This window comes from Cotesia glomerata, linkage group LG4 (assembly GCF_020080835.1).
Source record: "Cotesia glomerata isolate CgM1 linkage group LG4, MPM_Cglom_v2.3, whole genome shotgun sequence".
Lineage (NCBI taxonomy): Eukaryota > Metazoa > Arthropoda > Insecta > Hymenoptera > Braconidae > Cotesia > Cotesia glomerata.
In genome coordinates, this window is record NC_058161.1 from 24,542,298 (window position 1) to 24,560,670 (window position 18,373).

An 18,373-nucleotide genomic window follows, 5' to 3' on the forward strand; every position below is an offset into this window, starting at 1 on the left:
CGAAAATGTTAAAGTATAATAATTAAAAATTTAGACTTTGATATTTATCATTTCGTACTTAAAAAATGATCGCATGATGTGTGGGACTCCTTCTTCTCCTCATTTGTGAAGCTAATGCTCGTCGCCCGAGTCAAAGTTAAAAAACTAATTTCAGCCTCCAAATTCTTCTCGAGGGTAAGGCGGCTGAAATCAGTTTTTTAGATCTATACATTTGGTTAACGAAACTCCTGACATAAAAATTTCTCCAACGTTCGTATAGCGTTGCGGTTAGGTTATAGTCTCGCGTGCGTTAGGTGTACTGTTCGAATCTCGGTTAGAGCGATATGCGTTTTTATAAAATTATTTATAAGGCAAGCGTTAAACTTAATTAAGATAAATGAATGTAAAGGTGATGTGAAACCTTACCTCCCCTCCCCTCCACCTCCTTTAAAAAAATCCGCAAAAAATAAAGTAAAAATCAAAATAAAAAAGAAAAATTATAAAAAACAAAAAAAAAATAAAATAAAGAAAAAATTTTTATCAAATGTTTTGTTATTGTTAATTTTTTTGTTAATTCACATAGCGAATTTTATAAATTATATGAGAATTATAAATTACAATCAATAAATAAAAAAATTATTTTTTAATTTAAAATTTTTCCCGCTCCCAGCAGCCATTTTGATTTAAATTCCTTCTCCTTTCCCTTCTTTCCTCTCACCTATTTCATATAAACCAATGAGGTCTTCTTCTCGATCGAATTGTAGGCTTTGGAGGGTCATTTTAGGGTTCTGTAATACTAATTTCAACCTAAACTTGGTAAAAGCGGACAAAAATACCACATTTAGGCTGAAATTAAGATTTCGCTGTACAGCTTGGGTCAATCTAAAAAACTAATTTCAGCCTCCTTACCCTCGAGTAGAATTTGGAGGCTGAAATTAGTTTCTTAATTTTGACTCGGGAGATCAGACATTGAAAAAGTGTAAATATAGACTATGGAAATTCTATAGCTTTATCTCTAGCTAAGATTATTTAAATTAATTTATTTTTCTCTTAACTGAAATAAATTACGTCTATAGCTATATTACATTATAGTAATATTTACATAGCCCACATGAATTTTTTATGAATTTTATATATTCCACAAATATGGGAAATATCATATAGGTTTATAAAATATATGAAAAAAATCGTGTGTGTACTCAAATGAAAGGTCTCGATGAGCGTAATTTTAGAATGAGCTTATATCTTAGAAAATGTCAATAACTAAGAAATGACGTTTTATTTTGTCTACTAATGATATTTTTAATAATCTAAGCTCATCCTGGAGTTACACTTATCGAGACCTTGCATTTGAATACCCACACAAATTTTTCCATATATTTTATACATATGATTCATCTCATATTTGTAAAATATATAAAATATATAAAAAAAAAAATTCGTGTGCGTACTCAAATAAAAGGTCTCGATGAGCGTAACATCAGGATGAGCTTATATCTTGAAAAATGTCAATAACTACATTGAGAAAACAGTTTGTTTGGCTCAAATGCGCAGATTTATTTGAAATAAATTAAAAATATGTATTTAATGTTAACAAATTTCTTCCATTCAAATATATATTACTTTGAATCAAATACTACTTCGTTTTGGTTTATTTAACTGAATCGACTCATTTATTTTATTCAAATAAAGATTTGTTAACTATTAACAAATCTCACTTTAAGTAAATTACGCCTGGTGCCGCTGCGGTTGCCACTGTTATTTCTTGACGTAATTTGTAAAAAGTAAATAATGACAATTAACTCATTTTACAAATGTGTTTGTTTAATTTTTATAGAAATAAATAAAATAAAATATATATATATATATATATATATATATATATATATATATATATATATATATATATATATATATATATATATATATATATATGCTTAGACGAATATATGTATTGGAATAGTTAACTATAATAGACATTAATAATTATGATGCTGAAGTTAGCAGACATCTGTCAATTTTTTTAATTTTTATTACAGATCAACGATAAAAAACATATTTAAAAAAAAAATTTGCATTTGAAATTTTTTTTAATTTTTATACGTGGAATTTTTTGATTAAAATTTTATTATTATAAAAGTCCTAAAAATTAACAGATGTCTGTTAATTTATGAAAATTAAGTTAGCTGACATCTAAAAATTTTTAGAATTTTTTTTATTGAAAAAATTGTTACAAAAGAAATTTTTTATTAAAAAACTTGAAAAATTATAAATGCAATTTTTAAAAATATTTTCTAGTTCAAATTTAATAAATAAATAAAAAAATTAAAAATTAAAAACGTCGACTAACTTTAGTATAATTAATAATTCCAAAAGAAGTGCCCATTTAACCCCAAACGTTCGATATGTATACTTTTACTACTTTCCTAACCTAAAACTAAAAATCATTGCTTTGAGTATATTCAAACATATCATTTATTTATAGTTAACAAATCTGATTTGGTTGAAATATATCATTGTTAGCACCTAAGAAATATTTGTTAACTATAAACAAATCTGGATTTCATTCAAATATACTGTAAGGTAAAAGCCCCAATAGATGATCACGTACCAGTATATTCACAAATATAGGTATACAAATACATGGAGTGATCATATACTGGGGCTTTTACCTTAACTTTGTCTCAAATAAATCAATTTATTTGTATCAAATAAATATTTCTTGTGATATTTAAATAAGAGATTTATTTATAGTTAACGATCCTCATTTCATTTAAATGAACTGTTTTCTCAGTGTAAGAAATGACATTGTATGTTGTCTACTGATGATGTTTTTAACGATATAAGCTCATCCTGGAGTTACACTTATCGAAACCTTACATTTGAATACCCACAAGAATTTTTTCATATATATTTTATATATATGATATCTTCATATTTGAGAAATATATAAAATATTTAAAAAAATTCGTGTGCGTACTCAAATGAAAGGTATCGATGAGCGTAACATCAGGATGAGCTTATGCCTTAAAAAATGTCAAGAATTGAAGAATGACTTTGTATTTTGTCTACTGATGATATGTTTAACGATACAAGCTCATCCTCGAGTTACACTTATCGAGATCTATCATTTAAATACCCACACGAATTTTTTATATATTTTATATATTTCACAAATAGAGGCGACTGCGTGGCCGAGTGGTTTAAGTCTTAAACTGCCCGTACAACAGTCGCTCAGGCATGGGTTCGAGCCCTGGCAGTCGCAATTTTTCTGCGATTTCCAAGGCTTGCTCCCTTGCTGACTGTACCCTGGCCAGGTTTTTGTGGTTTCCTTGGTCACTGTGCTAAGGGGCGGGGCACAGGCAAATGCGGGTACAGACTGTAAGTCGGCCACAGCCGCGGACAGGAGGTAAAGATGTGTATTTAGACACATCAAGCACAATAAATAGTAGGAAGGGACGTAAAAATCCCACGTGTCTAGGCCAGAAGGCTGACGCGTAAGATTCCAAAAAAAAAAAAAAAAATTAGAAAAACGGTAGACCCTGAAGGCCATCCGTGCAACTTCCCTAATTTCATACAATTTAATATAATCTTATATAACTCGACTCAATTTGATAAAATTTCATATGAATTTACAAAACTTCATATAATTTTGCATAACTTCATATAATTTTACACATTTTCATTACATTATTAGATAACTTCATACAACTATTCATTTTCTACACTATTACATAATTTTATACAAGTTACACTATTTTTTCAGAACTTCATAAGATTTTCTACCACTTTGCTTAATTGAATACAATTGTATATAATTTTACACTTTTGGATATAAATCTAAATAATTTTACAGAATCTGATTTAATTTCATACATTTTCATATAACTCATCCCAGTTTCATACAACATTATAAAATATTATATAATTTCACACAATTTTATGAGACGTTATTGATTTTCCACACTATTACATAATTTTATGCAAGTTGATATAATTTTTTATAACTTCATTGAATTTCACATTATTTTATGTAATTCTACCATACTTCAGACAGTTTTACGAATTTGTATAATTTTATAGAACCACACCATTTTTTACGAATTCATATAATTTTATATGACCATGTAGTTTTAAAAAACTTCATATAATTACACATAATTTTATTTAATTCTGCATAGCCTCGCATCAATTTATCTAAATAAATATAATTTTATACTAATTTGTATATTTTTATAGAACTTCATACAATTTTCTATGAATTCATCTAATTTTACGCAACTTCACACAGTTTTGTATATAATTCTATACATTGTTAGATGATTTTACAAAACCATATAATTTTATATGACTTCATGTAATTTTAAAGAACTTCATATAATTACACATAACTTTATATAATTCTGCATAATTTCGCATCAATTTATTTAAATTCATATAATTTTGTACAAATTTGTATAATTTTCTACGAATTCATATAATTTTACACAACTTCATATAACTATGTATATTTTTGGATGATTTTACAAAACCATATAATTTTTTATGACTATGTAATTTTAAAAAACTTCATATAATTACACATAATTTTATATAATTCTGCATAATTTCGCATCAATTTATTTAAATTCATATAATTTTCTACGAATTTATAAATTATACATAACTTCATATAATTCTGTATATTTTTGGATGATTTCACGAAACCATATAATTTTATATAATTTCATACAACATTAAATATACGTGACTGAATAAAGTAGTCAGTACTTGTCTCGGATAGCTTAACTGGCAGAGCCCTTGGAGCGTAACCGAGAGATCTGGGTTCGATTCCCAGTCTGGGCTGTCTGATTATTTTTTCAATTACGGAAAAATTCCCACTGAGTTGGTCCCCCCCCCTTTCCCCTATCCGTTCTTTCCCAACTCCCTTAAAATTTGCTTTAATATGGCTATGCGGTATATTAATGTATCGCTCTATGAAACTACATGCCTCTTTACAACTGTATGTAATTCTACATAACTTTAATAAAATTTGATATAATTTTACAAAACTTTATATTATTTTATACAACTTCATCTCACATTTTAAGTATTAAAAATCGTATAAAAGAATTTTCTTCACCAGTAACATTGCAAACCAGGATCAGAATTTTAATACGGTTACTTTGATGATTGCACATTTAAAATTTACGATGTAACACCATAAAAATGTGTACAAAAGATGCAAATATCCGAATTTTTACGATGTCTCATCGTAAATTTAAAAATATAGAATTATCAAAGTGTCCTTATTGAAAGTCTGGTCTTGAATTGCAATATTACAACACTGATAGAAAGATTTGTTTACATTTAAAAAGCTTTATTAACTGTTAATAAATGATTTTTCAACATCGTAGGATTTTTTAAATACTTATTAACTATTAGTAAATGTACTTTCCTCCCAAATAAATATTTATTGACTGTTAAAAAATATTTATTAAAATTTAATAAATTAAATAATTATCTTCAAATAAATTAAATTATTAATAGCAAATAAACCCTTCTATCAGTGAACATTTTTTTTTCATATATTATGATGCTAAAAATTAAAAAAATTAAAAATGTCATCACTGTTAATATTGTCATCATTAATTCATTTATTCATAAATTTGTTTTTCATTTTATTTATAATCAAACTTTAATTTATTCGGATTACAAAAAGTAAATTTGCCATGTGATTACATCCAATTAACTTTTATTGAAAGTACAATAAATAGAGTGCGCGTCAATGAGAGTAATTAAAAAATTTTAATCACCAATTCACTCTACCGTTGACCGTAAATGTCTTCACATCCATTCAATAATTTAATAACTCTAGCTTTTCATACCCACTTTTGAAACTTTATTTAACAAGTCTAAGATTCCTAATTATTACCTGCAGAAAATTCTAAACTTTTTATTTTGCAATTCTTTCAAAGTTAAAAATTAGAGAGAAAAATATTGTCGGAATTATCCAACGTATTCTCAAATGATGTTTTGTCAGAATAACGATTCAGGTATTTGCATTAATGATTCATTTGTTTAGCTCAACAAACAACGAATAGTTCTCGTAAGCATATGCAATTTTCTTAGCAGAGGCAACTGTTTTGTCAACGCGAGGATCTGTATAGCTAAATTGGCTACACGATGGATCGTAATCGGCTAGAAGATCGCAGAGTTTGCGCAATTGTGCCTCTCACAGAAATCTTTTTATTTTTTTAGGTTACTAATTCGTTGATTCAGCTTTCCGAATTATTAAATTTAAAAATTTAGTACCTTTTATGCAATATAAAATTAATAATTGTAATTATAACTTGAATGCTCCATTGAAGAAATTAATAATAATGATAGAAATATTTATTGGGAAATTGTACTTGAATTACAATAACTTAAAATATGTTTAAAAAAATTTATTAAATTTTCTAAATCGTTATTAAGTATTATAGAAAATAATTTTACACTGTAAAAAAAAACCGGTGTGAGTCCATGCGGTGTACGGTGTTGAAAATGCCGGCGTTAAATTCAACACCGAAATCGGTGTAGCAGTAACACCGTTCGCGGTGTAAATATTTTTTTTCGGTGTTAAATCGGTGTTATAAATTTTCCGGTGTTGATAATATTTTAACTAATATAATTTTTATAATTAAACTTTTTATGTTTAATAATTAAAAATAAATAATCAAAAAAAGTTAATATTTAATTTAGAAAGTTTAAAATGATAAAATATTAAGATAATTAGATTAAAATTTTTAATTAAAATAAATACACTGTAAAAAATTTCGATGTAAAAATGGACCCGGAGCATTTTGGGTCACCATATAAATAATCGGAAACTCCAAAATAGGGCATTGTAGTAATTATTTCATAACTTTTAAATATTTTTTTAAGATTTTCGGAATATTTCTAAGATAATTTTAGAATCAATGCAATTTATTTGAAGCAATTTAATTGAAATTTTGTGCTTAAATCGTATGTGGGACCTCTTTTGAATAATCTTAAAACATTTTTTTAACTATTTGAGAAAAAATTTGAATACTCCCGGGGAAAAAGGTTTAGATCTCACCAGATATAATTTTATCTGGTCAGATCTAATTATATCTGGTCAGATCTATTTATATCTGATCAGATATGGGATTGGAGACATAATCTGATCTAGTCATATCTGATCAGATCTAAACAGATATAACTATATCTGAATTGGAAAATTCATCAGACATGATCAGATCTAGTTACATCTGATCAGATCTAAATAGATATAACTATATCTGAGTGTAAAAATACATCAGACATGATCAGATCAAGTCATATCTGATCAGATCTAAACAGATATAACTATATCTGAGTTGATAAATACACTAGACATGATCAGATCTAGTCATTTCTGATCAGATCTAAACAGATATAACTATATCTAAGTGGAAAAATACATCAGGCATGATCAGATCTAGTCATATCTGATCAGATCTAAACAGATATAACTATATCTGGGTTGAAAAATACATCAGACATAAAAAGATTTTATTATATCTGGCCAGATATAACTATATTTGTGAACTATTAATAAATAATTATTAACTATTATAATAAATATACTTTCCTCCCAAATAAATATTTATTAAATGTTAAAAAATATTTAATAGAATTTAATAAATTAAATAATTGTCTTTGAATAAATTAATTTGTTAATAGTTAATAAATATTTCTATCAGTGTATATTGATAATTAATAATTTGCAAATTTGATAAAAAACTTTGTTCATTACGCATCGATCATGGACACGATTCACATTACTTGTAGTTATTACAAACTCCACTCTTCAAGTAAGCCTCGTAGGTAACCAGGTAATGAATTAGTCTTTCAAGCGTCGGGTCCCTGGTTCGATTCCCGCGCTCGCGGCTTTTTTTTTTTTTTTTTTTTTTTTACGGAAATAATTCTATATAATTATATAGGGCCATTTTTCGTATATAATTATGTATGAGTATATATAATCTTTTTTACCCGGGTAATTTAACAATCTGGTCAGATCTGATTATATCTGGCCAGATCTCGTCAGATAGAGACAATTTAAAGATCTCGCCAGATCTGCTAAAGCAGATCTGACCAGATCTGTTTATATATGGCCAGATCCAATCCGTTTTTCCCGGGCTTTTGAGACATTTTTCGGATATTTATGAGAAAATTTTGTAACATTTCTTGGACAGTTTTGTAGTGTTTTTACAACAAATTTGAAACATTTTTAGAACAATTTTATGACAATTTTGAATGTTTTTTAAATGATTTTTATAGAGATAATTTATTTTTGCACAGCTGTAGATTTGTCCCGAAATTAACGAATGAAAATTTTTTTGGACAATTTTAGGACATTTTTGGGACAATTTAAGAATTTACGAATTACCCATTTACGGTGAAATTCAAAGAATTTTCTTTTATAATGATAATATAATGCTGTTGTGTAAGCTATGGGAGACTTCGTGTTACAATATGAGTTTATGTGTAAATGAAATATCTGAAAAAAAAAAAGCAAAGTTATCAACTTATTGATTTATCATGTTCAAAACATCCATTATATTGTGAGAAACATCATGACTACGATAAAAATAATTATTATATTGTTCTTAAATATTTAGTATTGTAAATATTATTTAACTTGTTGTATAACATTCATTAAATCGATTTCTGCGTAAGTTTATAAATTGATAATTCTTAAATAAATGTTACTTGTCTCATTTTGATAAATTTTGAATATTAATTGTGTTTTATGGATCATATGATATTCATACTCCGATACGGTGTAAATTTATTCTACTGTTACACCAGTATTACACCAGTTACACCGATATTACACCGGTTTAACACCGCAAAAGAGCACCGCTACACCGATGTTAATACATAGGTGTTACATAGCGGTGTCAAAATGATTCCATTTTAACACTGCTTTTTTTACAGTGTACAAATTTAAGATCATTTTATTAATTATCCAATTGAATTTTAATTTTATAGTTAGATTGATGTTGCTTGATAATTATTCTTCTATTTAAAAATAATTTAATTGTCACAATAATAATTGACCCTTTACCAAGAAAATTCAGACTAATGTTTTCTAAGCAAAAAACAAACCATCAAAAATTCGTAGTTGACATTTTCATTGATCGCTCGCCGAAAATGCCGTCAAATGGTAAAATGTGATTGATTGTCATCCTATACTTAAACCAGTACCACCGAGTGTACTCTGCTCCTCATATCACCCACACATATCACATGTATATCACTCACGCATACGAACTCTCTAGTAGATTGAACTGCAAATTGCAGACCGGAGACTGGGAACTGAATTGTAGACTCTAGGGATGTGAACTTAACAATTGTCACTGTCATGGTGTTTGTGGTCGTGGTGAATCAGCTTTTACTGGTGCTGATGGTACGCCCGCTGATCGATGTCATTAACATCTGCCCCACTTGAAATTATTCTGGCGTATTAAACAGGGTCATCAGACTAGACACTAACGCTCTATATTTTCCTAATTAGTTGCTAGACAATCAGAAGCTTCCTAAAAAATTCAATTTTTCTGACATAAATCGCATTTTTGTACTAAAAAATAAGCATTTGTTGATTATAAGGCTTTATAATTCAATATTTAATTAAACTAAGCGTGGTTGCTATAATTTTTGCAAAAAAATATTATTTTACCCAACCACATGCGAAAAGATTAAATAGCGGCGCCATCTATCGGAATTTTTTAGAAATAAATTCAATTTCATGCTAAAGAACTAATTAGTCACTTTCAAATAAAATTTTTTTATGGAATAACATTAATTATCAAGCGATTATTGAGAATATAACTTTACACAGAAAAAAAGGTTCACTTGAACCAAGAAAATATTTTTCTTCCTAATTATTTTCTTGAGAAAAAAATTTTTTTTTGAGAAAAAATTTCACTTATTCCAACAAAATTAATTCTCTTACTTTAAGAAATACGTATCTTGATCCAAGAAAATTTATTTAAGTCAAGAAAATCTTGTTGTTTTGAGAAAATTCAGCCTCTTGCTCAAAAAAATTTAGTTCTTGATAGAAGTTAATTTTCTTGTCTTGAGAAAATTCCTCTCTTGCTCCAAAAAATTAAATATAAAGATAGAAGTAAATTTTCGTTAATATTTTTATTGATTAACATGTCAAATGGGAAAATCAAATAATATTTCATCATTTTTTTTCATTCAATATGTATAATTGCACGCTAAAATAATATAAAATGGGTATCAAATATTCAAGAGAAAAATTTTCTCAAGGTGAGAAAATTTTTTTTTCAGCTGAAGTAGATGGCGCTGCTTCCCTAAAGTATCTAAAAATTTTGATCAACTATAAAAATTTATTGTATCAAATATTTATGATAATTTGAATTAATGAAAAATTACTTCCACCAAGAATAGAATTTAAAGAAAAATTTTTACTTTGGCCTACACCTCCTTCAGGCACCCGAAAGTTTTCTTGAGCCAAGAATTTTGTTCTCCAGTCAAGAAATTTTTCTTTTTGTGTAGATTAACCGACTAACGAATTGTTGATGAAAAATGATAAACAGTTCGTAAAAACTGGGAGTTTTCCCTAATAAATGGAATGTTTTGATCATTACACCTATTCCAAAAGATGAAAACATTATTACAACAAATTAATTTAGGCCAAATAATACCCTACCAATCTATGAAAAAATTCTTGAACAAGTAGTTAAGTCTCGTCTAGAAAAATATACTGAAGAGAATAATTTTACAGCAAATAAACAATGCTTAGAATGAAACGTTGGACACAAAAATTTAGAACATGAAGTTCCTTAGGGGTCGAAGCTGGGGCCTTTGTTTAAAATTTATATAAATACATTTATTAAAAAATTCAAAAACTTAGGTGTAACATGTAAGCTATTTGCAAATGACATAAAGTTCGACTTTATTAATTTATATTTTAATGAAATTGAAGCTGAGATAAATCAAGCTCGGAAAATTCTGAGTGCATGGCTTAAAAAAAATTAATTAAAAATGAATAAAAATTAATAAAACCGTAAACGTTAAACGATCTTCCACTGACTATGAAACAAGATAAAAGCCTTATCAGTTTGAAAAAAATTCTAAAAGAATATGTCGGAGAAAGTTGCTGATTTCCTAAATAGATTTATGTCAATTGACAGTGCATTATATCATATTTTCATTTTTATTTATGTAATATATATTTATTTATTTGATTTGACGAAATTGTATTAATTTATTCACATTAAATGAATCAGCCAACATTAAAAAAACACGATTATTATTATAAGATTTCACAGTGGCATCAACCTGAAATTCTGAATTTTTTGTTCTGTAATTATCTATTACTAACTTTACAAGAAAAATGTTTCATGAGCGGAAGATAGATTTGAAGCTATTTATAGCAAAATATATCCAAATATTTTTTTTATGAAATCGAAATAGAAAAAAATGAAAAAATATCTTAAAACTCAGCTGAAGATAATAACGAATATGAAACTTTTGAAAGTACAATGTTGTGAAAGAAATTAATTTCCTCTGGCTAAAAGTTATAAAAACTAATTGAAATCACTATTTCAAATTTTGTGGCACAAAATAGTTATGATGACAGATATTTTTTTTTTTTATAGAATAGAAACAAAAAATGAAAAAATGGGAGAAAATTACACAAAAAAATAAAGAATATGGAACATTTAATCAATTCAGTAAATGTTATTTAAAAATCGTGAGTTAAGAAAGGTATTAGAGCACTAAAACAATTAAGAATTAACAATTTCAATCCGCACCAAAATGTCACTGAAAAATTTCTATGATTGTAAAAATTATCATTTTATTGGAAAAATGTTCCTAACGCTATTTCGGAGAACAATTCTTGTGACGTTAAAAATACCCAAAAAAAAAAACGTTAATTTTATAATTATATCTAAAATTCAACAAATTAATTTCGAATTACTTTAAAATTATTATAAAGATCAAAATTCTTCGGAATATTACTTTTATCAAGTTGATTTAATTTTTTGACTTAATACTTATGGAATAAGTTTCTTCAAGCGGACAAAAAGCGGAACCATGCGACACCTAGTGGCAACTTTAAAAACCAAATTTTTTATCTTCTTATTATTTGGGATAATCATGCAATATTCTTTTAAATTTAATGATATTAATTAATTTGATAAAATTTAAAAGATAAATTTTCGAACCGAATTAGAATTTAAATTTGCGAGATAAATTAAAAAAATCATTCAAAGTTGACAAATAATAGCTTAAATTAATTATAATTATGTGTATTTTCTAAACATATCCGCAGAACAACTATCTTTAGAAAATATAAATTTTTTAAATGCAAATCACACCTTAAAATTGAAAAATTTACTTTATTAAACATTAATTTTCTTTTAATATATTTTTATGTTTAAAATTTTGTTACACTCCGATATATTATTTATCCAATAAAATTTTTCTAGCTTTTGAATTTGATACTTTAGAAATAAATTTCTTCTAGAGAGCAAAAATCAAAGCCATGCGACATCTAGCGGTGACTTTCGGAACTACTTATTTTTTCCCTCTTTTTCTTTGTAAACATGTATAATTTTCCAAAATTTCCTAATTTTTAATTGAAAATCCATACTATATAAATTAAAGCAACAATATTTTATTTTACAACTATAAATAGAAAATAATTTTGTATATTCAGTGTAAAAATAACAATTGTTTAATCCAGAGCTCGCCTATTTATTACGATTTCATTGTATCCTACAAAATTACAATGTTTTTTTACTGAAAAAAAAAAAAAAAAATTTACAATAATAAAAACACTATGCGCGCTTCGAGATAGTGTATGCCCGAAAACACAAAACTGAAAATTAGTAATTCAAATCGGTCAATTTGTCAGATCATTTTGTGATATGAAAAACAGACAAAAAACTTTAAATTTCATAATCACGCCTAAATCCAACAAAGTAATTTCAAATTGCCTCAAAATTATTGTAAAGATCAAAATTCTTCGGAAAATTACTTTCATCTAATTTATTTATTTTTTTGAGTTAATACTTATGGAATAAGTTTCTTCAGGCGGATAGAAAGCGGAACCATGTGACATCTAGCGGCGACTTTTAGAACCAAGTTTTTTTTTTATCTACTCATTGAATTTTTGGGATAATCTTGCGATATTCTTCTAAATTCAATTATATTGAATAATTTAATAAGATTTAGAAGATAAATTTAAATAAAAATTTTAATTTGCGAGAAATACTAAAAAAATCATCGAAAGTTGACAAATAATGGCTTAAATATATTATAATTATGATTAAAATTATTAATATTTTTAATGCAAATCACACCTTAAAATTGAAAAGTTTAGTGGCGCCACCTGTTAAAAATTTTCAAAACTAACTTAAATTTTCCTACCAATCGATCAATTACTGACTTTTCAATAAAAATTCTTCATGAAACAACGACTGCATAGCATTATATCTATGGATCCAGCGAAGTAGAATGTAAATAGGTCACGGGTTTGATTGTGTTTCACCGAAATCCACAACCAGATACAGGAGGGATAGAACGTACGCCCAGACTACTCCGCAATGCGGGTAACTTTCGTTCTATCTCTCAGCCACAGCTTTTAAGTATGGTGCTTTTATTTCAGATAAAACGATATCAACTTCACCAGAGTACGGCTGCGGTTGCGTTGTCTCCTTTCTTAACTAGGAACCGCCGATTTGAATTACTAATTTTCAGTTTTGTGTTTTCGGGCTTTCACCATCTCGAAGCGCGCATAGTGTTTTTAATATTGTAAATTTTTTTTTTCTTTTTTCAGTAGAAAAAACATTGTTATTTTGTAGGATACAATGAAATCGTAATAAATAGGCGAGCTCTGGATTAAACAATTGTTATTTTTTCCACTAAATATACAAAATTATTTTATATCCATTATTGTAAAATAACATATTGTTGCTTTAATTTATTTAGAACTAGCAGTCCGCCCCGGCTTCGCACGGCTATTTAACAAAAATTTCAACATTAATTATGGTGTTATATAGCCTATGTCACCCGAGGATAGTGTAGCTTCCCAACAGTGGAAGAATTTTTCAAATCGGTTCAGTAGTTTCGGAGCCTATTCGATGCAAACAAACAAACAAACAAACAATTAAATCTTTCCTCTTTATAATATTAGTATAGATAAATATTCAATAAAAAATTTAGAAATTCTAGAAAATTATACAATATGTTCACAAAGAAAAAGAAGGGGGAAAGTTCCAAAAGTCGCCGCTAGGTGTCGCATGGCTTCCATTTCTGCTCGCTAGAGGAAATTTATTTCTAAGGTATCAAATTCAAAATCGAGAAAAATTTCATTAGATAATGCGACTCAGTAATTAAATAACAACTTATCAAAGTGTAACAAAATTTTACACATAAAAATATATTAAAAAAAAAATTAATGGTTAATAAAGTAATTTTTTCAATTTTAAAGTGTGATTTGCATTAAAAAAATTTACATTTTTTAAAGATAGTTATTCAGTGGATATATTTAGAAAATACATATAATTATAATTAATTTAAACTATTATTTGTCGACTTTCAATGATTTTTTTGATTTATCTCGTAAATTTAAATTTTGATTCAGTTCGAAAATTTATCTTATAAATTTTATTAGATTATTTAATATCATTAAATTTAAAAGAACATTGCAAGATTATCTGAAAATTTCAATGAGTAGGTAAAAAAACACTTGGTTCTAAAAGGCACCGCTAGGTGTCGCATGGTTTCACTTTCTGTCCGCTTTTAGAAACTTATTTTATAAGTATTAAGTCAAAAAATTAAATCAATTGGATGGAAGTAATTTTCCGAAGAGATTTTTGTCTTTAGAATAATTTTTCGGTAATAATTTGCAACAACTTTTTTGAATTTCTGACATAATTATAAAACTAAAGTTTATATTATTCATTTATTTTTATTTATTTACGTTAGGTATTTTTCATATCACAAAATTTCCTCAAGAACTGTACTCTGAAGTAGTTTTAGAAACATTTTTCCATGAAATTGATACTTTCTTCGATTATCAAAATTTTGAAATAGATTGTATGGAAGAATTGAAATTGTTTATTCCGTATTTTTCCGTTCTTTATTGCCTTTTTTTATTCACGCTTTCCAAATAACATTTAATTTCTCAAATTTTTCTTTCTTAACTTTTTTAATGATAGGGTTCGATATTCATCAATATTCTTTAATGTCTTTTTTGCTGAGTTCTGAGATATTTTTCCATTTTCTTTTTTTATTCTATAAAAAAAAATTTTTGCAATCTTTCATAAAACTTTGTCACGAAATTTTAAGTTCTGTTTTTATTGGCCGACATAATTTTTAGCAAAAAGAATAATTGCTTTATAAAATTGTACTTTAAGTTTTATTTTATTATTTGTGATTGAAAAATTTAATCCTAAAGAATATCCTAGCTGATATTACTAGACTGTTCTTAGTATGTCATTGATTATCGATGTTTCTGATTTTTTATTAAATACTAAATCAATCAACTATCTAATTAATTTACTGTCGGAAGGAATTCTTCATTTGTGTATTATAAAGTTGCTCGTAACTTTTGTAAGGTACCAATTTTTCATCGGAATATTTTTTAATCAAGAAATGAATAATTGATAAATTTAGTCTGAAAAATTTTAAATAAGTTTATCAATTTTAAAAACAGATCAAAATTTTATACAATATTATTTAAAGTAATCTGAAGATTAAATTCACTGATATTAATTGCAATATTTCCAATCTTCGATAAAAGTATTTAATATTGAAGATAAGTTCAATAATTCTTGTATTATTGCAATTAAAAGTAAAAAAAAAATTTTTTTGAGTTCCTTCTAAATTATTAAAAAAATTGTAAGTTCAGTATTCTGAAAAATTTTATTATAAGAAATAAAACAATTTATTAAACGATAGAATAAGTAAAAAAATTAAAAAAAGTAAAGTAAGTCTAAAAGTCACCGCTAGGTGTCACATGGTTCTACTTTCTGTTCCCTTTAAGAGACTTATTTTAAATGTCTTAACTTAAAAACAAGGGATTGAAAAATTGAGTAATTTATAATTTTTTTTTCGAAAATTTTTCACTTAAATATGATCACTAAAAATATTAAATGATCAAAAATTTAACAAAATCTCAAATAATTTATTTAAGTATGATGACTTATATTATAATACTAAATAATATGACGATTTTTTGTTTGTAAAAATTAAATATCTAATTCTTGTTTGAGAATTGAAAATTTTTATGGGTTGTTATTGTTTCTTGTTACTAACTATTCTGTAAGAACGATTGAAATCATTACACTTATGATATTTTTTCATGAAAAAATTTTGAATTTAGGGGCAGTAATTGCCAGTAAATATTTTTAATCCGACTCGCACTCATTATATTGTGATAGTGGTTCGAAGATGAATAAAATTATTCTCAAAAATATTTGCTCATTCTTTCAATTATTCATAAAATTCTTTTTTAAGTATCCTTTGATGTTTGATTTTAAAAGCAATTTTTAATGTCCGAGGATAAAAATTATTATTAGAATATTGAATCGCTAAAGAATTTTGAATATAGTTGCTTGTGGTTACTTTACTTCAGCGGTCAATTAAAATGGTTTCTATTTTAGAAAATTCAAATAAAAAATTAATCTTTATAACAAATTTTGAATAAATCAAATTTAAAGTTCGACAAGCAACATAATTCGATTAACACAATACAAACATCTAAATTCTTTTAAAGAATTCGAACTGGTCGTATTGAAGATATAGATTTTTTGTGATTTTACAAAAATTAGTTGATTGGGATGACTTCTTTGAAGTTTAATGAAATCAGTTTGATTAATAGTTTAATTTAATGTACCTCTTTGATGAAATGCAAAATTTACATTTGAGATCGACGAAATTATTGAGGTGTTTGTATATTAATTCAATAAAGCTTATACACTGTAAAAAGAGCGGTGTTAAAAATGGACTTATTTTAACACCGTGCGGTGTTAAAATAAAATAACACCGGCGTAACTTTTCCGGTGTTAAAATACCGGTGTTAAATCGGTGTAAGACGGAGTAATACCAGTGTAAAAGAGGAGTAACCATTCTATTTAAAATATCAAGATTATAAAATCTATAAAACATAATAAAATTTAGTTTTTAAATTAAAAAAATAAATAGAAATTATATTAAAGTAGTATTCATTACACTGGCCCACAAAAAAAAAGTGGTCTGTACTTTTAACCAGACCTATCTTTATGTATTTTAACGCGCTAAATCCGAATCTGAAGTCAGTTTTGCCCGTACACCCTCACAATTATGAGTAAAATGCAAAAAAAATCCAAAAAAAAGCAAAAAATTGCGAAAAACCGCAGTCACAGCGATGAATAAATTTTTGTGAACCCAGATCAAGTATGATTTTCATGTACGTCAATTCACTGAATCTAAATCTAAACGTTAAGTAGTCCCTTGATCCATCAAAATTTGAAAAAATTGCAAAAAACCGAAAAAAAGGTAAGAAATCATGAAAAATCGAAATTATCAAGATGAAAAAATTTTTTGGACTTAGATTGAGTATGACTTTTATGTACTTTGTTCCACTAAATTTGAATCTGAAGTTTTCATGTCCTATTGACGTTTTAAAATTAAAAAAAAATCTCAAAAAATAAAAAAAATCGAGAAAATTGCAGTTTTAAATATGAGAAGAAATCTATTAATCACGATTGTTAATGACTCAGGTGCATTTTAATGGATGAAATATGATCTTATAATTGAAATATTCGCAAAATTTTAAAATCTATAAAAAATGTATAAGTAGAATTTTTTGCCTTTTTTGGGGGTTTTTTGCATTTTACTCATAATTTTGAGGGTGTGCGGGCTTCAGATTCGGATTCAGCACGTCAAAATACATAAAGATAGGTAGGTCCGGTCAAAAGTACAGACCACTTTTTTTTTGTGGGCCGGTGTAATTTTTATGATTTCTACTGAAATAAACAAAAGTGTGCCTGTAAAAGTTAAGAAAAAAATGTATGACATAAAAAAATATAAAAAGTCTATGAGTATCATCCAGAACAAATTTTAATTTCGGTTTGTAGTTATTTAAATTGTTACCTATGTAATACAGACTCTGTTTAAAAATTATACAATTTTACACCCACCATTTCAATAATTGATAGTTTTATGAATTAATGAATATACTGCCCAATAGTAGTAATTTAGTGAATAAAAGTATTCACAGAGTAAAATATCTTCAACATCAAAAAATATTTTAACACCGCTTTAACCCCGGAAAAAATATTTACACCGGCAGCGGTGTTATTTTAACACCGCTTTCGGTGTTGGAATTTAACACCGCAAATTT

At 26.5% G+C, this 18,373-nt stretch overlaps 1 protein-coding gene across 4 annotated transcripts in view; it reads left to right on the forward strand.

The window, feature by feature from the left end:
• Positions 1 to 18,373, forward strand: part of LOC123264374 (cyclic nucleotide-gated cation channel beta-1-like) — a 245,303-nt gene that overhangs the window by 158,676 nt on the left and 68,254 nt on the right. The window lies entirely within an intron of this gene.